General features: G+C 43.5%; 1 long non-coding RNA gene across 1 annotated transcript; it reads left to right on the forward strand.

Annotated features, from left to right (window-relative positions):
• Positions 1-1192: 1192 nt before the first annotated feature.
• LOC119658418 lies at positions 1193-1971 on the forward strand. The gene is made up of 3 exons (XR_005250227.1): positions 1193-1322; positions 1429-1674; positions 1731-1971. It is a non-coding gene; the product is annotated as an uncharacterized LOC119658418 (long non-coding RNA).
• The last annotated feature ends 8010 nt before the right edge of the window (positions 1972-9981 follow it).

Here is a 9981-nt window from a genome sequence, read left to right on the forward strand (position 1 = left end):
TCTTCACTCATAGCCTAAACAAACATATCTGGACGGTCGGCCGAATCATTTATCATTCGCTCACCTTCCACCAGAACAGTAGAAACTGACAGACAATGACAATTCCTATTCACGTTACGGCCACCAGTCGAATCCGGGCTAATCAGGCGTAACTGACAGGCAAAACTGTACGTGGATGGCGAGCTTAACAGTGCATATAGAACGAAGGGTCGGTAGACGCGCAAACTCATCCCCAAACTGCTCAGTTCAAAATTTGCTATTATTGTCATTAGAGGTAAATGATTTCCAAGAAATCCGAAAGAAAAAGCTGAAACCTGAATTCAGATGCAATTCTGTTCAAAATATATCACATTGTGTTGGCCGACTGAATGTTAGGAACTTGCAAGTTATGAAATAGGGAGCAGTTCGATTATACGGGAAATTAAATAAAGTATTGAATTAATGTTCGCTGGAATTGTTGTGATATTTTGCTTGTTTGCGCAACCTATTTGTAATAAATCGTAGAATTTCTCTGATCTTTCTTGTGCAACAATAAAGTACTTAATACACTTGGCATGCATATATACATACTCTGTTATGCAATGAACTCCAAATGGCGCCGCAAATTCATAATATTTTTCTTATCGTGAAAACTTGTTAGTTCAGATAGTTGTGTGAATTTATATATTTGTAAGAATCATGAGCACATGCAGTTAATTGTGGTTGCTCAAAGACGAAAGGGGTTGAGCAGAGTTCAATCTAATTTTAGCTAGTTTGCAAGCAGTTGCTACGAAATTTTATATGATTATGTGAGAAACTTCAATAACTGATTTTTTTTCACTTAAAACCAACGAAATTTCATTCCGTTATCATTTTAAAGATTTGACACAAATGCATAACCACGGAGAAGGTAGGTTCTCATAAATGCAAGTAAACGAACGTAAGTCGACATCGTTTCACTCAAATATAAAATTGTTTTCCGTCTAGCCACGTTTTATAGGTCAGCCTGGCTAGAATATACCCGCGCCATTAGCAACTGTTTTGCATTAAAATCGCGTGTAATAATGGTTTTGTACTTAACTTTTGTTGAAAGCATTAATTTGAAAGTTGACTGCAATGATATGAGAATGTTCACCCCAATAGTTCTCACTTTGCGCTTCCATACTAATGCTCGAGTCCTATGTACGTTTAGTAGGTGGTGAACAGTGACTGCATCTGTCTTCACTCGGAGAAGTTTAGCTCTGTCAACTGGGTAAATTCAGATGAGTTCTTTGAATGCCGCTTTTGGGCGTATCTGGCTTCAACGAGAAGGAAAAATGTTGAATGTGTGAGTGGATAAAAGGGTAATTAGATATGTATTCTTTCAAATGTAATTATTATCCTCTGGAAAACCGTTCAAATACTCAAGTGGATATGTGGAATCATACTAAATACTTCTCTTATCCGTAGATAGTACAAACATCTCCAGTCTCCAGCTATGATGGCCGCACACAATGTTTCAATACTAATTCTTGGAAATTCGAATATTTTCTCCAATTCAGCTGGAGGTTCTCATCTCATGTATAGACTTGGATCCATAGCCGTGATTGAACCAGGCACACTGAATAGTGCCCAGTACACATGATGACTTGTATTTTTGTCAAACTTTCAGAATACGTGTGTATATGGTCCAGAATTCTCAGTGTCTGACGACAGGTACTTGTGCTTAGTCATTTTCGAAAACAAAATAGTAAAAGAAAAATATTTCTCAGGCATCCCCCCAAATCGGTATCTCGTTAGCATTACTTCAGAAGGAAGAAATCTCTTTTTTATCACATTTCTCTGCGGCAAAAATTATGTTTTTACTACTGCTAGTGATTGTGTATGGTTATATAGTAGCTCTCGGTTTCCTATTCACATCAAAGGCTAAAGAGCGAACGCGAGCCAAAATCCAACAATGGAGTCGTGCGAGCACCTTCGAAAACGTATTGAAGGTAAATGGTGCCTGGTCACCGTACGAACAATAACCCGAAAATATAATAATGGAAAATGGGCGAAATGTATGACATTGTCGCGCAAATTAAGCTCTTTTGAAGATGATGACAACCCGATTTTTATTGACTATCATTGCCCCAGCTCCTTTTCTAAGGTCTTCGTCACTGACTCAGTCTTTACTTGAGGGTCCTCAAATTTGAACGATGAATAGGTGTCGATAGTTTGCCACGTGATAAAGACATATTGCTTCAAATATTTTGATGGCATGTTGAAAACATCATAGAGGAATTTGATGAGAATGGGTTCATCTGAAGAGATTTTCCATTTTATATTTCCCTGAATTATATACTTTTTGAATTTAGTATTTTTTGTCCTCATAAAACAAACTTTCTATTTTCTCATCATCACCATCAACGGCGCAACAACCGGTATCCGGTCTAAGCCTGTCTTAATAAGGAAGTCCAGGTATTGCGCCGAGGTCCATCAATTCGATATCCCTAAAAGCCATCAATTCGATATCCCCTAGCGCCATCGCTATATCTCGGGCAGGGTCTTCATCGTCTTCTTTTTCTACCATAGATATTGTCCTTATAGACATTTCGGCCTGGGTCATCCTCATCCATACAGATTAAGTGACCCGCCCACCGTAACTTGTCGAGCCGGATTTTATCCATAACTAACATAAACGGTCGTTGTATCACTCATAGATAGGCTACGAAATCGTCTATGCTCATGTAGGGGGCGAAGGATTCTCCTCTCGACCGCGACCAAGAGTTCGCAATTCTTCTTGCTAAGAACCCGTCTCCGAGGAATAAATAAGGACTGGCAAGACCATTGTCTTGTACAGCAAGAGATTTCGAGCGGAACAGTTTTTTAAGCTGAAATAGACTTTGTTGGCAGTCAGCAGCCATGTGCGGATTTCGCCATAGCTGTTATGAGTTGTAATTTTCGACCCTAGATAGGAGAAATTTTCACCGGTCTCAAAGTTGTAGTCTCCTATCTTCATTGTTTTCGTTTGACCAGTGCGATTTGGCGCTAACGTTGCCGCCATGTACTTCGTCTTGCCTTCATTGATGTGCAGCACAAGATCTCGCGCCGAAAGCTCGATCTGGTTTAAGGTAGACTGTAGATCATCTCGGGTTGTTCTTCTAATGATGTCAATATCGTGTGCGTGGGCCAGTAGTTGGGTAGACTTCAAGAGGATGGTGCACCGCGAATCATTTTCTCCAGGGTCATGTTAAAGAGGACGCATGATAGGGAATCTTAGACCGTTGTTGATGGCGAATGGTGTCGAGAATGCCGCTTCAATCTGGCCTCGCACATTGGTTGGGTTAGACTAGCCTCTAGTACAGTTTACCCTGGCTATGCTGTCATAGGCGGCCTTGAAGTCGATGAAAAGATGATGCAACTGATGGGTATGTTCCAGCAGATTTTCCATCGCTTGCCGCAGTGAGAAAATCTGATCTGTTGCTTATTTGCCTGGAGTGTAGCCTCTTTGGTATGACGTTCTGGGCGTATGGGGTTATCCGACCCAGCAAGATAGCGGAGAATATCTTATAGATGGTACTCAGCAACTTGATACCTTTATAATTGCTGCACTGTGTGATATCTCGCTTTTTATGTATGAGACAGATAATGCCTCTTTGCCAGTCGTCAGGCATTGATTCGCTGGCCTATACTTTGAGCATCAGTTCATGAACCGTTTGATGTAATTGTATCGGCTCCTGGCGACTTATGGTTTTTTAGCCGATGAATTGCACGGATTGTTTTTTCCATGCTTGGTGGCGACAGCGTTTGTCCGTCGTTTTCAGTTGGCGGGACTTCCAACTCGCCGATATTCTGTTTGTTGAGCAGTTCATCAGAATACTCAACCCATCGCTCTAACGTGTCCATTCTGTTGGAAATCAGATTTCCCTCTTTGTTTCGGTAGAATGAGCATTGGGGTGTATAAGGCTTTATCCTGCTGACTTGTTGGTAAAACTTCCGTGTTTGGTGCGATTGCCCCCTGTACTTTTCTGGTTTACAGACTTGTTGGTTCTGCTAGGCCTCCTTTTTCCGTCTGTAAAGTCATTTCCCTGCTCGACTAAGTTCTTGAGAGTTGCCGCACGCGATCCTTGAGAATGCAATATTTCTCGGCATGCAGCATTCTTCCGTTCCATTTGTGGCCGTATCAATGATAACTTTCTTCAGGTGGTTGTGAAGATCATTTGTTGATGCTTCATCTCCAGGATCTCTGTTGACTGCAGTTATTGCGGCATCCATTTCCCCCCTTATAGGTGTTACGGAGGGCTGTGTTGTGAATGGCTTGAGTATTCACTCTCACCTGATTGTCAGAGGGGATTGTTGGTGGTGTCGTAATTCGAGCTCGAGCACTATGTCAATGAGATAGTGGTCCGAGTCTTTATTGCCTTCGACTCTGCAGTCTTCTCTGTAGGGGCCTGAACTTTTATCAAGCTTATATTTCTAAATTTGCCTCGCAAGCGCAGAGTGCATAGCCGTTCGCTTATGTTTTCAAAGCCGATAACTGAAGGTTTCATGTTTTGGCTAAGAAACCTACTCCGGGCACATGGTTTACTGGCTGGCCGCTATAATATATGGTGCAGTGGCTCTTCTCCAGGAAACCAGCTCGTGTCCACCTCATCTCTTGCAACGCTGTTTTATCAGCCTTATATTGGAAAGGGTATCGACTAGGTCTTCAGCAGCATTCTATCTGTACAGGGAGCGCACGTTCCATGAGAAAATACCCAAATCGTCATTCCTTTGTCGTTGCCGGGTTCGTCATTTTGAAATCCAGGCTCCTTCCATGGTTTCGTAACTTCGGTTTTCCATGTAGGGTTGTCAGCCCTACCCAACCTCCAACCTGAGGGACTAGTTGGTACATTTTGTCCCGTTTTTGTTCAAACAAGATACTTAGAAGGATATATGGTTCCAAATACCATCGGGATCGACCAATTGAAAAAGGCTTTATTCTTCTATTGCTTAACTTTGAAGGAATCTTTCGTTAATTTTCTCTTGAGCTACCGAACTTACTGCCCTGTTTCGGTGGTCTAGCCGAGGGTCGTTGGTAAAATGACGATTCCCTAATTAGGTCGACGATAATGATGGTGAATCTTCAGTCAATTTGTTTATACCACTGCGTCTTTTCGACTAAACTTTTGTTATGCCCTCGTTTCTGATATGATTTGATCAGTTTTTGGCTGAATCACATTTCTTCGGCTCTTATCGATGACCTGACCTGATGTATTGACTGGAGAAGATTAATCTATTTAAACCGGCTGCCTTTCTTAATCCTTTTTCGATTTGAAGTTTGACTTCGTAATGGATGCCATTATTGCACTAAGATAAACGCTGGAGTTTATCTGTGCAACTTCCGGAGACCTTTCATTTCGTTTTTTCTACGGAGTTTCATATGGTGTAGGTCAAGGTTGGTTTATATAGTTTGTATAACATTCAACTGTATCATTAACGCATGCATCCCTACATTAGAGAATAAGGAACTTAGTGAAACTAGCTGTTTGATGCTGCTAGTAATGTTAATTGGTGTCCATATTGTACTTAGGTTACATACTCATAGTCTAGTTTCTAGTGAATACCCATATTGAAAAAATCGTAGAAATTTCACACCAAATTTAACGCCTTTAAATATATAATATATTTTTTAAATATTTTTGCTAAATCCTTATAAGATGATTTGTACACATATTTATGCGCCCATTATATTTCTATAGCATGTGACAATAAGATAAAATTTTTGAACTTGCTTCGGGAATGCTTACGCTGTTTTGGTCCTCCATAGAATTCTTGCCTAAGCCGTGTTCTTTCCTACTTTGGGGCTAATCAGCTTAGCATCTGATATTAATCGTTAATCTGCAACCATGTTTTAAGAGTGAGTTGAATTTCGTCTTTTCATAGCTGCTCGGCCAAAGGGTAGTATAGGTCCCAGGGCCAAACGTGGATTGGTACACACGATAGAGCATAAAACCTGGGAAACGCCTGCTGAACTGACACCAACAGCTCTATTAAAAACACCCTATCTGCACCTCCACGTGGTGATCGCTGAGTGTTCTATCTTAATGAAAAGCTGCAAATGGAAAAGGATGAAGTGCTAAAGACGGGATAAATTGTACCAACTGGTCTTCCAGGTTGAATTTGAGTAGTGCTGACAACCCTACACTGAAAACACAAGTTGCGAGGCCACGGAAGGAGCCTCGGACCGGATCGATTTTACAACGACAAACCCGACAATGAAAACGGAATAACGATTTGCGCATTTTCTCATGGAACGTGCGCTCCCTGTATAGAGAAGGAGTTGCTACCCTATACCCTTTTCCAATATAGGGCTGATATAACAGTATTGCAGGAGATGCGTTCGACAGTGACCCGTTTCATGGAGAAGAGCCACTACACCATACATTATAGTGGCCATCCAGTAGATCATGTACTCGGAGTAGGTTTCTTAGTCAGCCAAAAATTGAAACCTGCTTTTATCGGCTTTGAAAACATATGCGAAAGGGTATGCACTCTGCGCTTGCAAGGCAGATGTTAAAATCTAAGTCTCATTAACGTTCACGACCCTACAGAGGAGACTGCAGAAAAGAGACTCGGAGAAGGATACCTTCTCCGAGGAAATAGAACGAATCCTGGTCTCAAGTTTGATATCAAATTCACACTTGGGGACTTTAACAGCCAAATAGGGACGGATCCCGTATTCCAGCGATACGTTGGCTCCCATAGCTTACATAACGATACCAATGATAACGGACTATGGATTATTCAATTAGCAGTGTCACACGAAATGGTTGTTGGAAGTACTTGATTTGCGTGGAAATCAGGCCCTTATCGTTAAACCGGACATGTTCCCGTGATTGGTTCATGCTTGTATGCAAGGTTTTGAAGAATAACCTTAGATAGAGCATTATGCACAGGTGCCATAACAGTGCACACATAAATGAGATGGTTCAACGTTTCTAACGTTGAACCTATGCGGACAGCCATCTGTTCGACAAATGGTTGCAAGAGATAATTTACGTATTTATCGTGTATTGCCTTCGACTTCCATTCCCAACTCAGAGGATTGGAAGATCAATCTTTCAAGTTAAGTGGAGTCAGCTCATAGTCCTCCTTCCAAGGGCCGCATGCAAGGGACTGGGGGACTGGGGATACAAGGGATCTGATTTTTGCTCCTAACTCCGATGTCATGAGGCATGCTCATCCGTTCCACGACGGAGTTTGTATGATGCATTCGGAATTTGGACCTAGTAGTCCGTATTCGGCGCTGGACATTTTCTAGATCGGTTTTCGTTCGTAGCAATATTACGAAAGCATGAATCATGAAAGAATCATCATCATCAACGGCGCAACAACCGGTATCCGGTCTAGGCCTGCCTTAATAAGGAACTCCAGACATCCCGGTTTTGCGCCGAGGTCCACCAATTCGATATCCCTAAAAGCTGTCTGGCGTCCTGGCCCACGCCATCGCTCCATCTTAGGCAGGGTCTGCCTCGTCTTCTTTTCCTACCATAGATATTGCCCTTATAGACTTTCCGGGAGGGATCATCTTCATCCATACGGATTAAGTGACCCGCCCACCGTAACCTATTGAGCCGGATTTTATCCACAACCGGACGGTCATGGTATCGCTCATAGATTTCGTCATTGTGTAGGCTACGGAATCGTCCATCCTCATGTAGGGGGCCAAAAATTCTTCGGAGGATTCTTCTCTCGAACGCGGCCAAGAGTTCGCAATTTTTCTTGCTAAGAACCCAAGTTTCCGAGGAATACATGAGGACTGGCAAGATCATAGTCTTGTACAGTAAGAGCTTTGACCCTATGGTGAGACGTTTCGAGCGGAACAGTCTTTGTAAGCTGAAGTAGGCTCTGTTGGCTGACAACAACCGTGCGCGGATTTCATCATCGTAGTTGTTATCGGTTGTGATTTTCGACCCTAGATAGGAGAAATTGTCAACGGTCTCAAAGTTGTATTCCCCTATCCTTATTCTTGTTCGTGCTTGTGTTTGACCAGTGCGATTTGATGTTGTTGGTTGATTCGTCTTCGGTGCTGACGTTGCCGCCATGTATTTTGTCTTGCCTTCATTGATGTGCAGCCCAAGATCTCGCGCCGCCTGCTCGATCTGGATGAAGGCAGTTTGAACGTCTCGGGTGGTTCTTCCCATGATGTCGATATCGTCAGCATAGGCCAGTAGTTGGGTGGACTTGAAGAGGATCGTACCTCTTGCATTCACCTCAGCATCACGGATCACCTTCTCGAGGGCCAGGTTAAAGAGGACGCATGATAGCGCATCCCCTTGTCGTAGACCGTTGTTGATGTCGAATGGTCTTGAGAGTGATCCTGCTGCTTTTATCTGGCCTCGCACATTGGTCAGGGTCAGCCTAGTCAGTCTTATTAATTTCGTCGGGATACCGAATTCTCTCATGGCCGTGTACAGTTTTACCCTGGCTATGCTATCATAGGCGGCTTTAAAGTCGATGAACAGATGGTGCAACTGTTGTCCATATTCCAACAGTTTTTCCATCGCCTGCCGCAGAGAGAAAATCTGATCTGTTGCTGATTTGCCTGGAGTGAAGCCTCTTTGGTATGGGCCAATGATGTTCTGGGCGTATGGGGCTATCCGGCCTAGCAAGATAGTGGAGAATATCTTATAGATGGTACTCAGCAACGTGATACCTCTATAATTGCTGCACTGTGTGATATCTCCCTTTTTATGTATGAGACAGATTATGCCTCGTTGCCAATCGTCAGGCATTGATTCGCTGTCCCATACCTTGAGCACAAGTTGATGAACCACTTGGTGTAACTGGTCGCCTCCATATTTAACCAATTCGGCTGTAATTCCATCGGCTCCTGGCGACTTATGATCTTTTAGCCGATGAATTGCACGGACTGTTTCTCCTAAACTTGGTGGTGGCAGTATTTGTCCGTCGTCTTCAGTTGGCGGGACCTCCAACTCGTCGATGTTCTGGTTGTTCAGTAGCTCATCAAAGTACTCGACCCATCGCTCTAATATGCCCATTCTGTCGGAAATCAGATTTCCCTCTTTGTCTCGGCAGGATGAGCATCGAGGTGTATAAGGCTTCATCCTGCTGACTTGTTGGTAAAACTTCCGCGCCTGGTGCGGTTGCTCCCTGTACTTTTCTAGTTCACAGACTTGTTGGTTCTCCCAGGCTTCCTTTTTCCGTCTGTGAAGTCGCTTCTCCGCTCGACGGAGTTCGTGATAAGTCTCTGCGCGTGCCCGCGTTCTTTGAGAATGCAACATTACTCGGTATGCGGCATTCTTCCGTTCCGTTGCTAGCTTACATTCATCGTCAAACCAGCCGTTCCGACTCCTTTTGCGGCTGGGGCCAAGTATATTTGTGGCCGTATCCATGATAACGTTCTTCAGGTGGTTGTGAAGATCATTAGTTGATGCTTCATCTCCAGGTCCTCTATTGACTGCGGTTATTGCGGCATCCATTTCCCTCTTATAGGTGTCGCGGAGGGTTGTGTTGTGGATGGTTTTAGTGTTCACTCTCACCTGATTGTCAGAGGGGATTCTAGGTGGTATTGTTATTCGAGCTCGGAGCACCATGCCAACGAGATAGTGATCCGAGTCTATATTGGCCCCCCTATATGTTCTGACATTCATCAAGGCTGAGAGGTAGCGGCGTTCGATCAACACGTGGTCAATTTGGTTGAAAGTGGTCCCGTCTGGAGAGGCCCACGTATGTTTGTGGACCGCTTTCCGCGCAAACCAGGTACTTCCAACAACCATTTCGTGTGACCCTGCTAATTGAATAGTCCGCAGTCCGTTATCATTTGTTTTTTCGTGTAAGCTATGGGAGCCAACGTATCGCCTGAATACGGGCTCCTTCCCTACTTGGCTGTTAAAATCCCCAAGTATGATTTTGATATCATATCTGGGACAGGCTTCGAGGGCTCTTTCTACTGCCTCGTAGAAGGTATCCTTCTCCGACTCTGCAGTCTCCTCTGTAGGGGCGTGAACGTTTATGAGGCTTATATTTCTAAACTTG

The sequence above is a fragment of the Hermetia illucens genome, chromosome 5, assembly GCF_905115235.1.
Source record: "Hermetia illucens chromosome 5, iHerIll2.2.curated.20191125, whole genome shotgun sequence".
In the NCBI taxonomy this organism is placed as follows: domain Eukaryota; kingdom Metazoa; phylum Arthropoda; class Insecta; order Diptera; family Stratiomyidae; genus Hermetia; species Hermetia illucens.